Source organism: Columba livia, chromosome 27 (genome assembly GCF_036013475.1).
Source record: "Columba livia isolate bColLiv1 breed racing homer chromosome 27, bColLiv1.pat.W.v2, whole genome shotgun sequence".
In the NCBI taxonomy this organism is placed as follows: domain Eukaryota; kingdom Metazoa; phylum Chordata; class Aves; order Columbiformes; family Columbidae; genus Columba; species Columba livia.
In genome coordinates, this window is record NC_088628.1 from 3,068,959 (window position 1) to 3,088,578 (window position 19,620).

Consider the following 19,620-nt stretch of genomic DNA (forward strand, 5'->3'; position numbering starts at 1 on the left):
GTGCTATAGGTCCTTATCAGGACCTATATTTCTTTGTTTTTCCTAGTAAGGGATTGCTGTGGAGGGGCTGGAATTTAGTCTTTTAGCAGAGACAACTCCCCGAGGTTTCAGCGAGCAGAAAAGCCCAATTCTTTGCTCAGAGTTGCTCCTTGAGATCTCATTCTGGTCCTGATTCAGTCGCGCACCTAAATCCTACCAGGCTGTTTGCCGAACCTGGGGGTGGATGCAGGGGCTTAAATTGAAGTGTATGTTTAAATACACTTTAAGGCTGAGCCTTAAATTGAAGCATATGCTTAAATACACTTTAAGGCTGAGCCAGAGCCCAGAGGAGAGAACCGGGTGTAGATGTCGCAGCGCTGGCCCACGGCGCACAGACACACACATTTAGGTGTTGGGAAGAGACCGAACGTACCATTGCGTGTGAACGCAGGTGCCTGGAGCAGGGACCAAGTTCAGGTGTCTGGGGTGGAACAAATCTCTGCCAAAGGGAGAAGCACCTCGACGTGTTGATCTGAGCTCAAAAGCTGTTGCAGATCTCGTGTCTGAAATCCACACTCGTTTTCCTGCTGTTTTCCCAAGCACCTCCCAGTCTCCCAGCCCCAAACCCACCAGACGCCACGATTGCAGTGGAAACGCAGCTCGGTGCTGGAGTGGCAGGCGATGCACAGACAAATATTTGTGCAGGGAATAAAGAGCGCGGGGACTGGAACACATCATCTATCTGACGGGAGGGGAAAGGAGGAGTTTGCCTTTTGCAAAATTAAATAACAAAAATCTATATGGTGTTTATTTCTAGCAAAACTTAACATGTTTCCTCCTAGCAGACAATATGGTAACCTCCTGCCAGATTCATTTCCAGTTTGCGCATTTTGCTAAATACTTTAAGGGTCAGGAATTAAACTGATTTAAGGACAGATCTTACCCTGAGTCCCCTGTTCTTCAGAGACCTCTGCACTAGGATTTCTCAGGAAACAGACAGGATTGTGTCCTTCTACAAGATGTATTTGTTTTGAGATCTACAAAAGATTACTAGTCAAAAAAACCTGAAAAAATATTCCCCAAACAAATGGAAATGTGACTTTGATTAAGCAATATATTCTGCACAATGCAAAACTTAGTTAGCTTTGAGGATATGATATCATCTGTCCTAATATTTTTGATATTAAGTACGAAATCTCATTAGGAGATTTCCCAGAATGTGGAGACAAACCCCTAGAAGCAGGAATAGGTATTTGGCGCAATATAATTTCCCAGCTTCTCCTCAAGTTCTTTCACACGCCTGTGCTGGGGCGGGAGATAAAGAACATGTTTTCTTGCCCTTATTTTACAGCCGAACTTCAAAGGGAAAAGCCTTTACATTGATATTGTAAGAAGGCATCACAAAAAACCGAACCTCAGCATTATGTAGCATGGAAGAAGGATCACAAACACTCACTGTGTGGACGCAGAGCTGATGGAAGATGTTGGAAGATTCACAGAGAGATAACAAAAAGATCTCTCTCCATTCAAACTCCATCGGCATTTCCACCATTAGTTTGTTCAGTGTATATAATGCTCATCTCTGAAGGCCGCCTATATATTCAAGGCCTTAAAGGAAATATCAGCTTTCTTTACAAGTGCTGCTTTTCTTTCTACCCCCACAAAGATTTAATTCAGAAACAGCAAATAGGAATTTCCTTAAAATGGAGAACAGCTTGTTTCCTTTTCCTCTCAGAGAACAACGTCACTTAGGGAAAATACAGGTGTAAAGACTGGAGACAGGGACAGTCTGAGCCTTGGATTATATTGCCTGGTTGAGCCTCTGTTTAGCAAAGTATTTAAACACATGTTGAACAGAGCCGGGTGAGAATTTTCAGTGAATAGGGATTCATTTAGTGAATAGTCTCAGCTCCCAAAAATGGAGATAAAACAAATGCAGCAAATCACTTCAGCTGACAAAAGCGGTAAGAAATGCTTCATTTCCAAAGTGCTCCAACACTGCTTTTAACATTTTAGATTTTTTATTTTCTAAATTACATCTGTGGTTTAATAATCTAAACAGGAAGAAAAAATGTTTTATTTCACCTATGTTCAAATGGCTGAGTTGAGCCAGAGTGAAATACTTTTGTTGTCTTAATTTTGTCAAAATTTAGAAAGAAATACTTTGTTTAATTGGATACCACTCAATTTAGGGCAGGGTAAGCATTTTGGGAAAAAGCCCCACTATTGAGCACTCAAATACAACACCTTCCGTCAATGGACCCTAACTGTACCACCAAAGCAAGACATACTTTGAGTACTCAGATAGAATAGACTACTGAGGAAATATATTTTCAAATAACTGTTCATGGAAGAATTGCCACCCAACAGCCCCTTGGTGAAACATCCTATTTCTCCTATACATTTTAGGAGCAACTTTATACACAAACTGCCAGTCAGTCACATTTTCAAAGCAATAATTTTGAATTTTGCAGTGTAAACCTGTGATATTGGAGTAGCTGGACAGTGTGGATGATATTCAGGTTCTTCCTGCACTATTTTAGTCCCTGCCCTACCTGAACCCCGAGGCTGTGAGTGTATCTTACCTGCCAGGGCTACTGGGGAAAATCCAGCTCAGTCTTTCCCCACATCCAGCCCTTGTCCCTCGCCCAGACCCCAACTTTCCCGATCGCAGCCACCTCCCCCGGGCCCCTTAGGGTGCTTTTCTCACGTCAGGATGTACCTGCCCGGGCAGCAGCCGGACCGTCAGACGCCCCAGCCCCGGGCACCGTGCGGGCTGACCGGGCTGTGCCCGCTCCCGCCGCCCCGGGCCCCGCGGGCTGTGTCCCCTCGGGACCGGACTCACCCTGGCCCCGTCCGCCCCCGGGGAACAGTCCGGCGTCGCTTCGCAGGCTCTGGGAGGGGGGACCTGGCGACGTCCCGCTGGGGAGAGTCCTGCCCCGACCTGCCGCTGCCCGGTGCTGGTTCCCGGTGCCCGTGCTCGGTTCCAATGCCCGTGCTCGGTACCCGGTGCCCGGTGCTGGTACGCAGTACCCGGTACCCGGTGCCTGTGCCCGTGCCCGGTACGCGGTGCCCGGTGCCGGTACCCGGTGTCCGCGCCCCGTGCCGCTACCCGGTGCCGGTTCCCGGTGCTCGGTGCCAATGCCCGTTGCCGGTACCCGGTGCCAGTACCCAGTGTCCGTGCCCGGTGCCGGTTGCCGCCGCGGCCGCGGGCGGGACAAGCCGCTCGGGCCCTGTCCGTGGTGCTGATCGGCGGGCCGGGCGGCGCAGCCCTGCTGCTCCCGCTCCCCTGCCCCTCCGCCCCGGCTGCCCCCAGGGCATGGGCCGCGGGAGGTCGGACCCTTCCCCTGAGCATCCCCCGGACAACGCATCCCCCCCGGCCCTGGCCGGGGTCCCCCTGCCCAACCCGCCGCTGGAGGAGTTGTCCGGCGCCCCGGCAGGGGTGGGACCGGCCCCGCCGGCGGGCAGGGTGCCCCGGCAGCACCCCCGGCTCAGCCCAGCCCTCTCCGCCCTCGGCAGAGCCTCTCTCCGCACCCTGGCCGGAGCTCACCTGTCCCCGGGTCACCTTTGCGAGCAGAGGGGCTGGGAAAGCTGCCCTGCCTCTGCCTCGGGGCTTTTATGAGCCACCGGGGGGGCGGCGGGAGGAGCACCCAGGCGGGGACTCGTGGCTTTGGCCAACGGGCGGCTGCTTTTCCTTGCGAATGCAGAGATTGCACAGATTACATCATGGAGAGCTGCCTGCGCTTCAGTGTAAAAGTCTCCTCCTCACGTAAAGGCGGGTCGGGGAGCGATGGCAGAGAGCAACAGGTCTGTCCATGGGGGTAGCGATGGCTGGAGCCCTTGGAGAGAGGGCGGTGGGTGAAGGGACTGTCCGCACGAGGGACACACGCTCTGCCTGTGCGCAGGCTGCCAAAGAGCCAGCAAGATTCTTCCTGTGCTTCACTCTTAGGACCTGCATGTTTTGCTTTGTGGAGGTAAGATGTTCAGCGTCTCCCAGATCAAAACCCTAAACAGCCTGTTCCTTCCATCCTACCAGACCGTCTCTCAGCCTGTGTTGCTCATACCCCCTGATTTCCCAGCTCAATGGACAAGCCAAGTTTCATCCTAAATTCTCAGCCTTTATCATCCTGGTTTTGGAGCTTACACAAAACCCCAGCCCTCCATTTCTTCCCAGAGACACTGAGCTGAGTTGCAGACCAGATCTGAGTATCTAGAATCCATTTGGTTCTCTCATATTGCTACAGCAAGAAGGTCAGACAGTTATTCCCTCGAGTGTGCCAAGGAACACATCACTTGCCAGTGAAAACAGATTTATTTCCTAACCCTCACATCCAGGAACAAGCATATGTTTCTGATTTTGACTGGAGGGTGTCATCTGGGATGGATTTGTCTTGCGCCTCTTAGATTGCAAATACACAAGCTGCAGACATCAATTCTTCAAGACTGCCCTCGATTGTCCTAGGTGGTCAGTACGTTGAGGTAAAGCTTTGTCTTCTGGCATATCCTGTGCACGGGAAATATTATCACATGACACCAAAGGAAAAATAACAATTGCTTGGAAGATTAATTAGATACAAATCAAAATGCTTCAAAGTTGAAGGCTTTGTCTAGGTAATACTTGAGATCCGTGTTCAGTTCTGATTTGGGGAAACTGCTGCCTGCTGTGAACGGATCTCCTGCGGGTAAATATTGGGCTCTTAAGGTCTGGATCTAGCAGCAGATGACATGAAAAGAGCCCATTTTGAAGTGGCACTGGATGCTATTCAAATTGCAGTGTGATTACAATGAAGCCAGGTGCTCTGTTTCCAACTCCTTTTTTTCCTTTTCCTGGTCTTCAGCACTATTGTGGATTATGGGCCAAATCCCGTGGCTCGCTTACATCAGCTGAAAATCTCACCGGCCACTGCGACATTTTTGTTGTTGCCTAAGATAAAAGGTGGTTTTCAGCAGAATGTACCTGTGTTTGACATAAATTGGTGAATACCCTGGGATGCTCAAGCACTGATCTCTCGAAGGAGGAGATGGAGATTGAGCGGTATCCAATGACCTTGCAATGCATTAGTCACAGCACGCAGAACGTAGACTGGTGTACGGGTAAAAGAAGTTACAGCCTTGCTAGAGCCTGGCCTTGAATGTGTGTCTGTGAGAGATTTCCATTCAGGAGACAAATCTGGAAGCCTTGGCTCTGGATTTATCCAGACAAAGCAGGAATTTGGGGAAAATGTGAAAAGGACAGAAGCTGAAACTGTAATTTCTTATGGAAGATGCTGAGGGGTGCCCAAGTCCCTCCAGAACATACACTGGAAGGACAGGAAGGCTTGGGTACCTAATTCCCTCAGAAGATCTTACTAGAAAGGAACCCAGAGTAAGGGACTGAGGCCAGTGCTTACAGCTGTTATTGCCCCAGCTGGATCTCTTCATCCTTAGTTTTCCCTTTACCTCATTTGCTCACCAGGACTCTCCCAATTTGTGCTCAGTTCAGTCTTAACATGGTAACTGCTGCTGTCCCCTGGTCCAGAGCTGCAGCTACAAAATCAACTTGGATATTCCTCCAGCTTTGGCCTTTGAGCCCTCTGCTCTTGAGTCAGATGGAGAAAGGCCCCACCGAGGTTAACGAAACAGGCCATGGGGAAGGATGAATAAGCTCTTCAGCTGCATATCTACAAAGAACAGCCATTTTGCAGTTGTTCACAAGGGATCAGAAGTGTACAGGCACTGCCTGTTCTCCTGAGAGCTGCAACCTCTTCTTTTAGAGGTATTGGGTAGAACTTTGGATTCAAGTCCTCTCCGTGCCATCTAACCAGTAATTTTGGCCAGCAATTTCACTTGAGACTTCAGAAATTTCATTTGCAAAGGGATCTGAGTTGTGAATTTGAGGTGTCTCTGTCAAGCTCAACCAGTCTCAAGCCTGAGCTACTCATTCAAAAGCTGCTTTTGAAATGTAGGGTTTGTTGTGAGAAGAGACCTAGAAACTCACTGCGTCTGTGGCAGATCCATTCTCTCTGGCTTTCCCTCTTTGCGAGACTCCCCCGCTTCACTCATTTGCATTCTAGGTTCATTTAAGTGGAAGAGTGGATTGCATAGATTTTTCTGTGGAGAAAGTCTGGGATGAACTTAGAAGCCGCAACAGGGAAGGTCACTGTTTTATTTAATTATTTCAAGTTGTTTTCCACCCCCTAGCCAGAGCAGCCTTCGCAGCTCGGTAATTAGCAACGAAGCGAAGGGGGAGCGAGCTGGACTTTGGCCCCGACTGACCTGATTCATACAACATGTCTGATTAATGCACCTGGTCACATGGCAGCTGCCAGCGACTTGTTGCTGGGCATCCAGAGGTTTCCAAGGGAACCGCTCCTTCTCCTGCCGATGCTCCTCAACAAGTGCGGGAGAGCCGCGGTTCGGAGGGCCTGACGCCCAGCCGGGCGGAAGATGGGGAGCAAAGGTGCGTGGAGGGAGAAACGCCCAAAATAGAAAGCACCTGTTCTGAATTTAGTGATGCTAGGCAGCAGGACAAAGCGCTCAGAATCCCCGAGCCCCAGGGCTGCCTCTGCTCAGCCCTCCCCGCCGTCCCCTCCCTTACGCACACAGCCAGCGCTGCACACCTATCCCAGCCCACGCACCCATCGCTCATGCACCATCCTACATACGCCCCATCAAACCGAAGACGCATCACAAACAAAACAACAGCTACGTGCTAACAGAGACGCGCTCCCAGCCCCCCTGTGTTCTCCTCTTTTCACGGAGGAGCTCTAGCGCACATTTGAGACCCTTCTCCGAGGTGTGTTTAAAATCTATATCACAGAGACCTTTACAGACAGGGATCCAGCCACCTTGAGAGCTCTCCATCACTGCACGCACTGATCCAGCCTACCTGTGTGGACTGGTGCTGAGCTCCCACATAGACCAATCTCATCTCCTTCCCCCAAATCCCTCTCCCTGCACACACAAGCAGACTTGCTGCCTACACACAGACTTCCACAGACACAGCGTCTCCTCACACCTCCCCTCTAGACACACGTCCTTACACATGCACCCACTCCGTGCTACCTGCTCCCTCTGTGCAGTACACTTGTTTGTAGATGTTCCTGCTTGTTTGCACACAGATGGAGACACCCTTATGCGTGTGCACACACACCGGCACTTTTACTCCCCACGTGATGCACACCTCAGGATCGCTTGCTGGGCATCTGTAAATGTACTATACATTCAGTGTCCACCAGCACACCCCGATACCTCTGACGTGGATTTCTGCTAGCGTGCACCCCACATCCCTTCTCCCCTTCCCTGTAGGGGTTGTCTCTGCGGCGTCTCACACACCTAACGGGTGCGATACACATGTACACAGGCCAGCAGATCTTGGCAGTAAAAATAAAGCCTTTGAACTAGCAAATGCAGTTGACTTGGCAAGTGGCACTGTTCTGTAATACCAGCCTTCCAAATATACCAAGCAGTCTCACAACAGCCTGTCTTTCCTCTTTTTGCTTTCACTATGATGGAGGGAGATAGGGAAGGTGTGTAGCTCTGCACCGCGTGCTCGAACAGTAACTTCCCAAGCCTGTTAATGCTGCTCATTCGTTAGTCATGGGGTGAGCATTAGCCACAACAAGGCTCCAGAGGTTGCTAGTGCTGTGCCAGGAGACCTTCCATTCACATCTCACATACACCTGATCCTTGGCAGCAGAAAGTCAGCTTCATTCAGCTGGTTTTTGTAGAGCCACACTGATTTATCTTCACTGACGCAATGGTTTGCATAGCTGAAGGACGTGAAAACTCGAGGGAACATGTCTCAGACATGCTCAGTCTCCTCACACCCCTTGCCTTCCAAAATCTTCCTCCTTTTTCTGAGGAAGGTAACGCATCCTTGCTAACTCTGTGCATCAAACTGCTTTCAGGAGATGCTTATCCACTTTTATCTAATCTTCCAGACTAGAGCATGTGCCCGCAAGAATATAAGATACGAATAGCTTCATGCAGCAGACTGGATTGACATGATGGGAAGAGAAAGATTCAAAGGGTCTGGTTCCTCTGCCTCTTAACTCAGTTCTACACCACATCAGAACTGTTGGTACCAGCAGTTGATACAGGAGGTGTATCAGACTCAGAAGAAATATTATTTGGACTAAAGGCAAGAGGGGGCATGTTCAAAACTGCATATAAGACAGAGTAAGTTAACAATGCAACCAGGAAGATCCAATGCCATGGAGGGCAGAAAAGGCGACAAATGAACAATGGCTTGTTAGAGCCAAGCTCTCTGTCCAAGCTGTGAGGAATCAGAGATATTAATATTTGTGTGAGGATGAGCTATCCCTCACTGTGTTCAAACCCGGTGTGTGAGCACGCACGCCTGCGCAAGTACAAGGACATGTTTATGTGTAATGAACACACTTTTAATGAGGTGTCTGCAAAAGGCACAATCAAATAGTGGCAGAGTATATTCACGTCTCGGGGGAGAGCGTGCAAGTCTATCTCCCTGCCTTTATCTCCGCGTTGTATTAAACCCCATGTGCATGTACTTGAACTTGTGACATTGCGACCATCGCAAATATAATGAGAAAGAGGTCGTTCAGACAAACTGGCCTGTCCTTGGTGGAGTTTGCGTTCGTGTTTCCAGCAGCAGACTCTCAGCTGCTGAAGCAGTTCAAAGGAGAGTACTGTAAAAACAAAGCCCATGCTAACTGAGTAAACAAGAAGCTTGAGAACTGGATCTGTCAGGGGCTAGAGTGGCTCGTAAGGAGAGGTTAAAGGACAAAAATGAAATAAATAAACACAAGCTGAAGAGCAAACGAGCACGGGAGGCAGTATTTTCATAAGCATAACAAGTAGAACCTGTGTTCAATTTTCAGAAGTGGTTTTAACACTTACAAGTCAAAATCCCATGATCTTTCCATAAAATCTGGGATTCTATGTCCCTTAGATATTTGAGATGCTGTTTCTCACAATACGAGAAGTTGGTGCCCCAGTGAAATCACCAGTCAAGTTTAAAACAAACAGAAAGAAGCGCTTTTTCACACAGCACATAATTACATTTTGGAGCTCGTTTGCCACAGGTTATTGTGTAGACTGGGAGCATAAACAGGTTCAAAAGGTTTTAGACAAGTTTATGGAGGTTTGGTCTATCAGTGGCGATTAAACTTAATAGTCTGGATGCACCATCCAGGCAGTTCTCACAGATCGCTGGAAGCTACAAAAATACAGGTAGGAGAAGCTTTATTCTTTATATGTCCTACCCTTGTACGCTGTCCTAAGCTGCTTCCTCTCCTTCCTGCCAGGGCCAGGTCTGCTGTGGATCACTCAGACCATGTTTATATCCCTAAACACCCTGTGAATCACTGATTTAGGCTTTCAGAGGGAAAAAATAACCCATCATTTAGGAACCTTGATCCTTAGTGATTCTCATCTCATTTATTCTGCTAAAAATTAGATGCTGTTGCCACTAGACCCTAAAAGAATTACACCTCTGTGGAACTCACCTCATCTGGTGAATTCCAAACAGTTAATTTAGGGTCATTTGATGCTGGATTTGAACAGTGTCTCCTCCATAGAGAGATTCTGGAAAAAGGTGGCCAAAACAAGGCTTTAGTTGGCACAAGAGTACGTACTAGTGTGTAACAAGGCAGCCCAATTCAGATCCCACCACACCAGTTAGAAGTGGCTTCAGAAACCACATGATCATTGTGCTTCGAAGAGGTTTTTCAGGGAATGATGCTCTACATGCCCATCCCCAGAGAAAAGTCAGCTGCCTATGAGGAAAGATGTGGAGGGAAATTCTGCTCTCACATGCAGTGGTGTCAGTGTGGAGTATCTTCAACAAGCTGACAGATGCTTAACTAGCTCAGAATTAGTCTGGCAATTAGTGAGCACTGGGATTTCACAGTGCTGATTAGAGACGCTAAATCCTGAGAAACTCCACTGATGTGGGTAGAATTACCTACCACAAAGTGATGCTAATTCTGAACTGATTGGGACTTCCAGAGGTCATTGATTACCTAAAAGAGACTGAGCCCCGGCCCACTGCTGTCTGTATGTTTTGTAGTATGTCACTTTGGCTGTGGACAATGATGCTTCCAAAGAAAGATGTGTCCCTTCCAACAGACAGGACCAAATGTCCAGTCCTTGTCCTCTGGGTGTCAATGTACCGGTTCCTCTTATTGCGGTTCCTGGAGACCATTTTGGTGCAAACCACATCATGCCTCTTCTGCATTTATTCATGTCCCTTCGTCATTTCTCTTCCCTTTTTAGTCTCATTCACATTTCTTCTCTTCTGTCCTTCTCTTTTCCCCTGTCTCTGTCCTGCCCTCCCCACTCCCCACTCCAGCTCTAAGACCCAAGCCTTTTTTTTGATGAAAATGATGAAAAATAAACCCCTTGTGAGGAGCTGCAGTGCGTGCTCTGCCAGAGAGCGGTCTTATTCATTAAAGTAATGGTCTCGTATGCATTTGGGCATGTTATCAGTAACACTCCAAAGGGAAATGGACTACTTAAACCTATTATATCACTGCTTTATTCACCATGTGCTGCCATTTACCTCCTACATGACGCTGGGCTCTAATAGCACCAGTTCTGAGAAACCCTGCACATTAGCCACAAGCAGCTCATTAATCCACTGTTTTCATTCTTGCAACAAAAAAAATGGGCTCCAACCACATGAGAGCTCAGATGCTGAGCGCTCAGCCAAAAACAAAACAGCTTTGTTGTGCCAGCAGCTCCGAGGTAGCCCCAAACAGAACAGCACTTTCTGCTGATGGGGCACAGAGGGGGCCCTGGGGCTTGGGGGACAGGGACGTGCGTCAGGGAATGGGACAAATGTGTCAGCAGCAGCTGCTGCAGCAGTGAGGTTTGCAGAATCCGATTCTTGGAGGCTCTGAGCATGTGTAGCCTCCACTAGAATCAAGTCCTGGTTGTTCATGCAGCTCCGTCCCAGGATATCAATTGTCCCGGAGAGAAGAAAGAAAATGGAAGGCATCTCTTGAACTCCAATATGGGGAGAGTGTGATCAGATCGGGGACTGGCAGAATTAATTCCAAACAGGTACAAAGAGATCTTCCTCAAGTGCCCTTGAAGAAAATGAAAGGCCCCGTGTCCCAGCCCCGAGACACAAATCTGCGAGCCTTTTTGCTTCTTTGCAAACGCAGAGCGGTTGTGGCATAAAAAAGCAGTCACATCTGCTTCATCAAAGAGAAGAGCCCTGCTAAGGGCTCGGGCTTTCTCTCTCTAGTCCCTGGCTTGCACCATGCTGAGGAGGCAAGCTGCTCCATCTCCTGGCTGCCTGCGCTCCCTGGCCAAGCCCCGATTCATCCTGGGGCCGAGCTCACTGGAGAATGGTGCTCCAAACATGATTATTTCTGTTGAAATCTCCAAAGCTAACAAACAAACCTTTCTAAGCAGAAGATGCGTGGCTCACCGACATAAAAACAACCGCTCGTCCACGTGGGAATAATAGAACATCTGTGTCCACAAAGTAGGCAGGGAGCACAAATAAGAGACAACCCTTTGCAGTGAGTGGGACTTCAGGAATCTGGGATCTGTTCTTCTGGGACCTCTTGGTCACTTTTTCCTGCCTTATTTATTGAAAAAGCTGCTGCTGCCTGGCCCTAGATCTCCAGTTCCCTACAGAACAAAGAGAAACACAGAGGCGAGAGGAAACAGCAGCAGGATCCAGGAGCTATTGCAGTATTTAACAACCCCACTCCAAGCTTTGCCTTCTATTTCTACTTCAGTGCACAAAGATTTTTTAAAAAGAAATTCAGACAAAATTCTTCCAGACGGGATGTGAGGCAGGGAGGAAGCCTTAGGGTGGCAGGATGGGACTGCTGCTCAAATTTAGTTCTGGTCTTGTGAAACACAGTTAGAGCAGGTTTTACAGAGCTGTGCAATCTCCTGACAGCAATTTGACAGTGACAGGCTCTAGCTTCAGGCTGAACCTTAACACTTTCGAGCTCTTCTCCAGTCCTTAGCTGAAGCTTACCCGCTAACCGACACATAAAACAAGCCCCCTCTCCCCCACCTCCCGCATGTCTCTGTCTCTCGCTGCCCCACTCGAGGTCTGTTTTCTCTTGCGATGCTTCTAATGAAACTAAGTGGCTGCAAGCAGAAAGTTTCCACTTTCTGCCTCTGGGCTGATTACTGCGGAGCTGACACAGGCAGCATCCTGCGCCGGAGCCTCTGTGGATGGAAACCCTCAGGGGAAGGGATAAAGTGGAGCTCCGTGCCCTCTGCTCGCCAAGCAGCATTAGAGCACTGACTGCCTAACCTGGCAGCCCGAGAGAGCAGGACCTCACCAGCCTGACTTCTGGGGACAAGGGCTCTGGAAAACATGCGTGAGTGCACGGATGCACGACATCCTCTGCAGTCCCTGGTGCTGGACTTCAGGATCAGAACCTAGGAAAGAATAAATAAAGTTCTTTTATCAGCCGTGCTGCTGCAATCACGGCCGGCGCTGCTAAAGGGGAGCTGGTCTCGCTATTTTTGTGTGTGCTTAATAGTTTCTTGAGACACTTCTCCACATCCCTGGGGGTCGGAGACTGTTTGTGCCCTGAGTGAGGACAGAAGGAGCAGCTTTAAGGTACTGGTTTGTCTCTCCAAGCTCTGCTGTCTGGCTGGATGCACCTTTGAAAGCTGGTGAGGGAACAGTCCAGCACAAGGGCCAGCTCAGGTCCCAGCTTTCTTGCTGACAAGGATTTCAAATAGAGACTTCTGAGCATTGAGGCTGAACTTTTCCAGAGCAGCCACTAGCTATTTGCCTGGCCTAAAACACTGAGCTTGAGTAAGCTGAGCTCACTAGGATTTCCAGATGACACAGACACCCTGAAAATTGCACTCACTTGGCTCCTGGAGGGCAGGCTGCTGCCTTGTTATTCCCCCTCCCTCAATTTGGGAACTGCAAATAGACCACTCAGAACTTGGCTGCAGGTAAGGTCAGTGCCAAAAACCTCCACCAAACACACCGGGTGTTTCTGGGCAGTCTGGGCACTATCCAGTTCCTCACAGACAAGGTTCATGCACCTGCTGCTCCTGGCACCTCTTCTGCAAGCTTCCCCTTGTGAAACTTTGCTCTGGATTTCTCCTTTAGCCCACGCGCTTTCTTCCTGCACATGAATCAAGGGCTTCCCAAAGAACATCCTGACCCCTTGCAACTGCAGCCTTGTTCTTGAGCTAGGCTTAGATCAAGGCCGGTTGGTGCCACGTTGCCTGGGCCTCTCAAAGATGGCTCTTGGGTTACGCTCTTGCACCTTTGAGTTCCTGGCCGCTCCTGGAAATCCAGCCCTGCAGCAGCAGGGCTGTTACCCGACAGATCACCTTGCTGACACGAGGTGAAAGTAAACAAGATTCTGCTCAGCACTGCAGAGACCAACTGCTCCAGTGTTGCCTGGCAGATGGGGCCCACGAGGGAGACCATCTGTTCCTGAGCGCAGCCCGAAACTTCTCCCTGCAAGATCCTGGGCTGAAGATACCCAGCTGAGTTGAATGGGTGCAGGGGCACCGGGGAGCAGTCGTGACCCACTTCAGCCCTTGGTGACCGAGCATCTTGCAGAGCCAAGCTAGGGCTCAGACCTTGATTCTGCGAGCTGTTGGATGCCTGCAGCATTCCTATTCCCTCTGTTACTTCTCTTTTCTTTCCTCTCTCCACATCTCCACCCTCTTTTCCTCTCTGCAGTCCTTCCCACATGCGTGCAATGCTTCGGTACAGTACACGCTCCCTGTCGCAGAACGGGGCGGAGGCTACGTAGTTCCTTCCCTTGCAGCCCTCGCAGCTGCTGCTGTCTCTGCCCTCTGCCCACCCCGCTCTCCTTGTCCAAAAAAAGCACAACCGCCCTGCTCAAAGGCCATTCGCCTGATACCTGCTCATTGACAGCTCATCTGGCTCCTCCAGCACATGCTGGTGACACTGGAGGGGGTTAAAAAAAGGCACGCCGGGGAGGCGGCAGAAATGCTGTTAGAGCTCAGGGAAGGGGCTGGCATCTCAGAAAGAGAAAGAAGGGAATAACATCCAGGGAAGGGAGGAGAAGGAAGAGCAATCTGCTGATAGTCAGCATGTCTGAGAAGCTGGGAACATATTGCATTAAACCGATAATAACACCTTGAACAGCAGGGTGGTAGTTTCCATCTGGCCTCGTGTGCTGAGCTTGGTGTCTCTCATTTCTTCCCCCCTGCAGCCAGGGAATCTGAGGCAGAGAGTCGGCCACAGGTCACCCAGCGAGGCTGTGGCAGAGCAAGGATGGAACAGAAGAGCCTCAGAGCAACAGGAGGGTGCTGAGAAGCTCTCTCTCTCTCTCTCTCTCTCTCTCTCTCTCTCTCTCTCTCTCTCTCTCTCTCTCTCTCTCTCTCTCTCTCTCTCTCTCTCTCTCTCTGCCCCACTTTTACTTGGGAGCCAGGGGTGGGGAGCAAATTGCTTGGAAGCCAGAAAGCGCCCTGGATCTTGTCACCATGGCTGCACAGACACAGCCTCCTGTTATCTCCAGAGGAACAAAACCCTCCTCCCACCCTCTCATGTCTCAGCTGGAGCTGATAAAAGAGGAAGAAATAAACAAAACAAATAATAAGAATAAAAGTACCCCCAACCTAAACCAGCAAATAAATAGCCAGGGAATAAACCAGCCTTCTGCAAAACATCTTTGTTTCTGCAGTGGTTCTTTGGTTGCCGGAGAGCTGAAGGGCTCAAATGAGCATTTCAGGTTGTAGAGTCCACCTCAGCAACACCAGGATTTACAAAATCACGACTCAGGAACATCCCAGCCTGTGCCCTTGAGAATAACAGTCTCTAGCTATGCACACCTAACGGTATAATTTAGATTTATTTCTATGTGTGGATGTGTGTACCAGTAACACGACTATATATAATCTTTATGTCTTCTTGTTTGGAACCCCCAGGGATCACATCTGTAAGTTTTCCGTGAGAGTGGGAGTCTTGCCTCTTGTCTGTGCGTTGCACCATGTGAGCAGAGCACGGCAGCAGGACTAAGCAATGACACAGAACTTAGTGCTACCGCAGTTAAACAGCTTCCAGCATCTGGGCACCTCTGCTCCCCACTGCAGCATGGACAGGGGCTTTAGAAAGCAAAACCACAATGAAAAACAAAGTGGGACTTTGTTGTTGTGTTGTTTTCGTTGTGTTCGCACGACTAAAAGGCTAAAAATATGCCAAAAAGCATAGCAGTAAAGCAGTGAAAACTAGCAACCATGTATTTGTATTTTGAGAGAAATTAGGGCTATTATAGTTGCTCCAGACGGGCTTCCTACATAAACTGGGTAGATAATTTCACTTGGTGCTTCATGCATCAAAGCTCTGACCATCTGGCTGAACGCGAACATACCTTTTAGCAACATGTCGCATTTTGGCTTGATGCCTTCAGGGCCACCTCCCTACAACAGGCACTATTTCAGTGCTTAATTACACTTACTGTTAAAAAAGGACAACTTATTTTTAGCGTGTATCTTTGCAATATCGGTTTCTGGCCACTGAATGTTCTGCTGTCTGTGTCTGCATGTAGGAAGCGCTACGTTTAAATCAACCCGTGAAATCCATAGGCCATGGGTGTCAGAAGATGGCCCCCAGAATGACTCTAAGTTGTCTTGGGTTTTAAAAAATACATTAATACGTGAACAAACAAATGAAGGAGAATGAGAATAACTCACAGTTCAAAGTTTAACCTAGTTTTCTCCTTTTGGCATTGGCTGGCACGCTCCCCATCACACTTGTGCTCCAGCCCCTTCCCCAGCTCCGTTCTCTTCCCTGCACTCGCTCCAGCACCTCAAGGGTTTTCTTGGCGTGAGGGGCCCAGAACTGACCCCAGAATCCGAGGTCTGGCCTCCCCAGCGCCCACCATGGGCTCTGCTCTCGCACCCCTTGGCACAGCACAACTAGCTGATAATTTTGTTTCTGCAGGTAAAGTATTTGACCTCTCTGTCCCCCGCTGACCATGTGTCCCCTTTTCAGTATTAGCAGCGCGTGGTTGGAGTGTCTGCCCCTCTGCTATCACACACATGCACCCCTCATCTCCCAGCACCCCCTGACTCCGAGCATCTGTGCCACTCGCTTGGCCTCTTTTCCTTTATGCTGCTCCCCTCCACCGTCGTGTGACTGCTATTGTGCGGTCCCCGCCGCACAAAAGCTAGCCTGACCTAATTTAAATCAGTGCTATTGAAGCCGTTCTTGTTTTATCTCCCAGCACAAGGGCTGCGCTCCCCATTTCAGAGGTAGCAGAAATGAATGGCTAATTGGGGGGGTATTGTGCGAGGCGGCCGTTGTCTCCCAGCCCTGATTGTCAGCTCCACAGTGCTCCGAGCTCCCCTCTCTTGTAAGAGCTGTGTAGGCTGTTTAGGGAGCGCAGGGAGGAAAAGGGGAGAAGGGGACTCCGCAGCCATCGCAGTGTGGCAGGGAAACAAAGCGGAGCATGGCCGCCTTGAGCGCGCTGGTGAAAAGGCTGCCTGGGGGAGGGCTCGCTTGTTCAGAAAGGGCAGATGCTGGTGATAATAGTAGAGAATATCCATCCTTCACCTCCAAATAAGCCCCCTGCTTCGTTTTTTCTTGGGTATTTATGTGACAGCCCTTCCTAGCGCTCTGGCGACTGTCCTTGGGGCGGGGGGGAGGCAGAGGGGGCTCTGACCCAGCAGCAGAGACATGGGGTTGTAAGTTTTGGGAGTGGAGGAAGCAGGACAGGTCAGGGGCTGGAGGGGAGACTGAGGCGCTGCCGGTCTCTTTGTCCTGCGGGGCAAAGTTTGAGCAGTCACTGACAATGGACCTTTGTGAGAAAAGCAACAACATCCCCGAGAGCCACTCCAGCGAGCAGCAACCAGTTTGTTTGGTCTCTCAAAGCCAGAGTTGCCCATGCCAGCAGGATCTAGAGCCCAGGATCATCTAAAGGCCACCAAAGCCCAAGTGCTGCCTTAACAAGGGACCATATAACATCTTAATTATGTAGGTTTGGGAGTTAACACCGTCTTTTGTCTGGTTTCTGCCTCCCACAGGTACCTGCCAAGAGCATCCTCGCCGGGGCTGCAGCTCTTCTTCCTCCACTGATCAGCAGGCTGGAAGAGGTCTGTGGAAGAAAACAAACCCCAAAGCATTTGAATCTTTTCCTTGATGGTCCTGGGTCACTTACAGATCCACATCCTCCTGCTCTAGGGAATTTTGCCCCCAGCTCCCTCAGCCGGTGCACAATGCAAAGTTTGGCGCCAGAGTCCTCTCCTGCAGGCAAAAAGAGGGTGCAACAGCGGGATGTTTAATGGCAACATGAAGCAAACAAGTCCTGAGGCTCCAGGTTTTCATGGACTTTTAACGTAATGTTCTCATCCTTATCACAGGTCAAACCAGCATAAAGTACTGGCAAGTCCTAGAGTTAAAGGACAGGGGATAACTCTATCCTCTCTATCCTTTTTGGCCCCAAATCAAGAGATTAGCCACAAAAATGAAAAATTAAAAGTAGGTTCTATTAAAAGTAAGTTGTGTTAAAAGTAGGTTTTCTTGAAAGCGAGGTTCTTTTCACTTTCGTTTGGGTTTATGATTCCTTTCTCCCTTCTAAGCTTTTCTCTGCAGCCAGCAGAGCACAAAACACACTTTGACAAATCAAAACAAAACAGGAAAAATACTTCTCACATTACCGCCTGATTCCAAGGACTGAGGTTTTACCTAAAAAAGAACAATTGCCACGGGTGTACGTGTTGTTAACACCGCATCGTGATAAAAGAAAAGGAACTAGCATGTTCCCGAACCATCTGGGATCACAACGGGGTAAACTGTGATGGGAAACTCACAGCAGTGTGATACTGGCATCATGTCACCCTGCGCTGTCCCATCCTCTTGCTCAACTCCCACTGCCTTGGAGAGACATCGCTGATGAGAACGGAGTCCAGCTCACTGTGCATTGAAGTTTCATTTGCAGGGAGGGAAAACTTGGCCTCAGAGAAGAGAGGCTGCCAAGGGCCTGTCCTGCTGCTCAGAAAACAGCCGGTCCTGTTCCAGCTCCTGCGCTGGATCCTCCTGAGCAGCTCTGCAGGGAAGTTGCCACTATTCTACCGACATCTGGTGGCAGCTGCCTTAGGAAAAAAAATAATAAATGTTTCTTTCAAAGCGGCCCATCCTGCCCCCTCCCCTTGGGTGGAATCACAGAATCACAGGATGTCAGGGGTTGAAGGGCCCTGGAAAGCTCATCCAGTGCAATCCCCCCATGGAGCAGGAACACCCAGATGAGGTTACACAGGAAGGTGTCCAGGCGGGTTGGAATGTCTGCACAGAAGGAGACTCCACAACCCCCTGGGCAGCCTGGGCCAGGCTCTGCCACCCTCACCCCCAACAAGTTTCTTCTCATATTTCAGTGGAATCTCCTGTGTTCCAGTTTGCACCCATTGCCCCTTGTCCTGTCACTGGTTGTCACCCAGAAGAGCCTGGCTCCATCCTCCTGACACTCCCCCTTTCCATCTTGATCCCCAGGAATGAGTCCCCCCTCAGTGTCCTCTTGTCCAGCTCCAGAGCCCCAGCTCCCTCAGCCTTTCCTCACACGGGAGATGCTCCACTCCCTCCAGCATCTTGGTGGCTGCGCTGGACTCTCTGCAGCAGTTCCCTGATGGGCCTGTCCCCCTTCTGAGGGGAGCAGCACCGACACGCAGCCGAGCACGACGTGGGGACCCTCACCTCAGCCGAGTGGGCCTCTGGACGCGCTAATTGCTCATTAACGCTAATCACTCGGAAGGGGTTTGGCTGAGGTCGCCGTGCGGTGCGGAACACTCCGAAGGACACACTTGTTCCCTCAGGCGAGGCGGGGGTTCGCGTCGACGATGCCAACATTACCCGCCGCTCCAAAGACTATCATATGGCGGGTTTCCGTAGTGTAGCGGTTATCACGTTCGCCTCACACGCGAAAGGTCCCCGGTTCGATCCCGGGCGGAAACACCTATTTTTGAAGTTCGGTTGTTTTTTCCGTCGGTTCTATTTTTTTTTCCCGTCGGATTTAGTGTCTTTTCCTTAGGTTTATATTTATTTCCCCCTGCGGCTCGAGGCCCCGCGGCTTCTCCGCCGAGAGCTTTGGTGGAAATAACGACACCATGTGCCGCGCCACCAGACAGCGCCCGCGTCCCGCCGGCCGACCACTGGGGTTCGGGTGGGTAAAAAGGCGGCCGGGTGGGGCGTTCCGCGTGCAGAACTGGCCGTGGAATCTGTGACAAATGTGAAAAAAAAAAAAATGGGGAAGAAAAGCGAAGTTGCGTTGGCCGGGAATCGAACCCGGGTCAACTGCTTGGAAGGCAGCTATGCTAACCACTATACCACCAACGCCCGATGAAAATCAACTTCCCAGCCTCCCTCAGCAAACTCAACCACCTGGACCCAACCATACTCCAGCAGCAGGGGGGGACAGAGTGCAGCGAGCGCCTACAGTAGCACCACAAGTGCCCCGAGGCGGCAATAAATGCCGAATTAGGGGCCTGTCTCGCAGGCTGAGTGCGGGAAAAATATGCTGTTCGCGGTTTTTTTTTACGCTCTATCAGCCTAATTTCTCTCTCTACCCCCCCCCCTCGCTAGGACGAATAGGTCCGTCCTCCCGCACGGATTCCCCCTCTCCCTCGCAGTGGTTCCTCCCATCTTCTCCTCCCGCCTGGACTTGGTACTTTCCTAAGTGCGCGCGCTCCCGCCCCGCGCGTTCCCGCCACTTC

General features: G+C 50.2%; 1 long non-coding RNA gene and 2 other non-coding genes across 3 annotated transcripts in view; 1 reads left to right on the top strand and 2 right to left on the bottom strand.

Moving 5' to 3' along the window:
• LOC110359823 (uncharacterized) overlaps positions 1-19,576 on the bottom strand; it is a 31,248-nt gene extending 11,672 nt beyond the window's left edge. Inside the window, exons 1-4 of the long non-coding RNA XR_010468310.1 lie at positions 18,605-19,576; positions 17,728-18,009; positions 16,946-17,012; positions 3,530-12,354 (exon numbers count right to left, since the gene is read on the bottom strand). This is a non-coding gene — a long non-coding RNA (uncharacterized LOC110359823). The remainder of the gene's footprint in view (positions 1-3,529; positions 12,355-16,945; positions 17,013-17,727; positions 18,010-18,604) is intronic.
• On the top strand, positions 18,790-18,862 carry TRNAV-CAC (transfer RNA valine (anticodon CAC)). The gene has a single exon. It is a non-coding gene; the product is annotated as a tRNA-Val (tRNA).
• TRNAG-UCC (transfer RNA glycine (anticodon UCC)) lies at positions 19,172-19,243 on the bottom strand. Its single transcript has one exon. It is a non-coding gene; the product is annotated as a tRNA-Gly (tRNA).
• Positions 19,577-19,620: the final 44 nt, after the last annotated feature.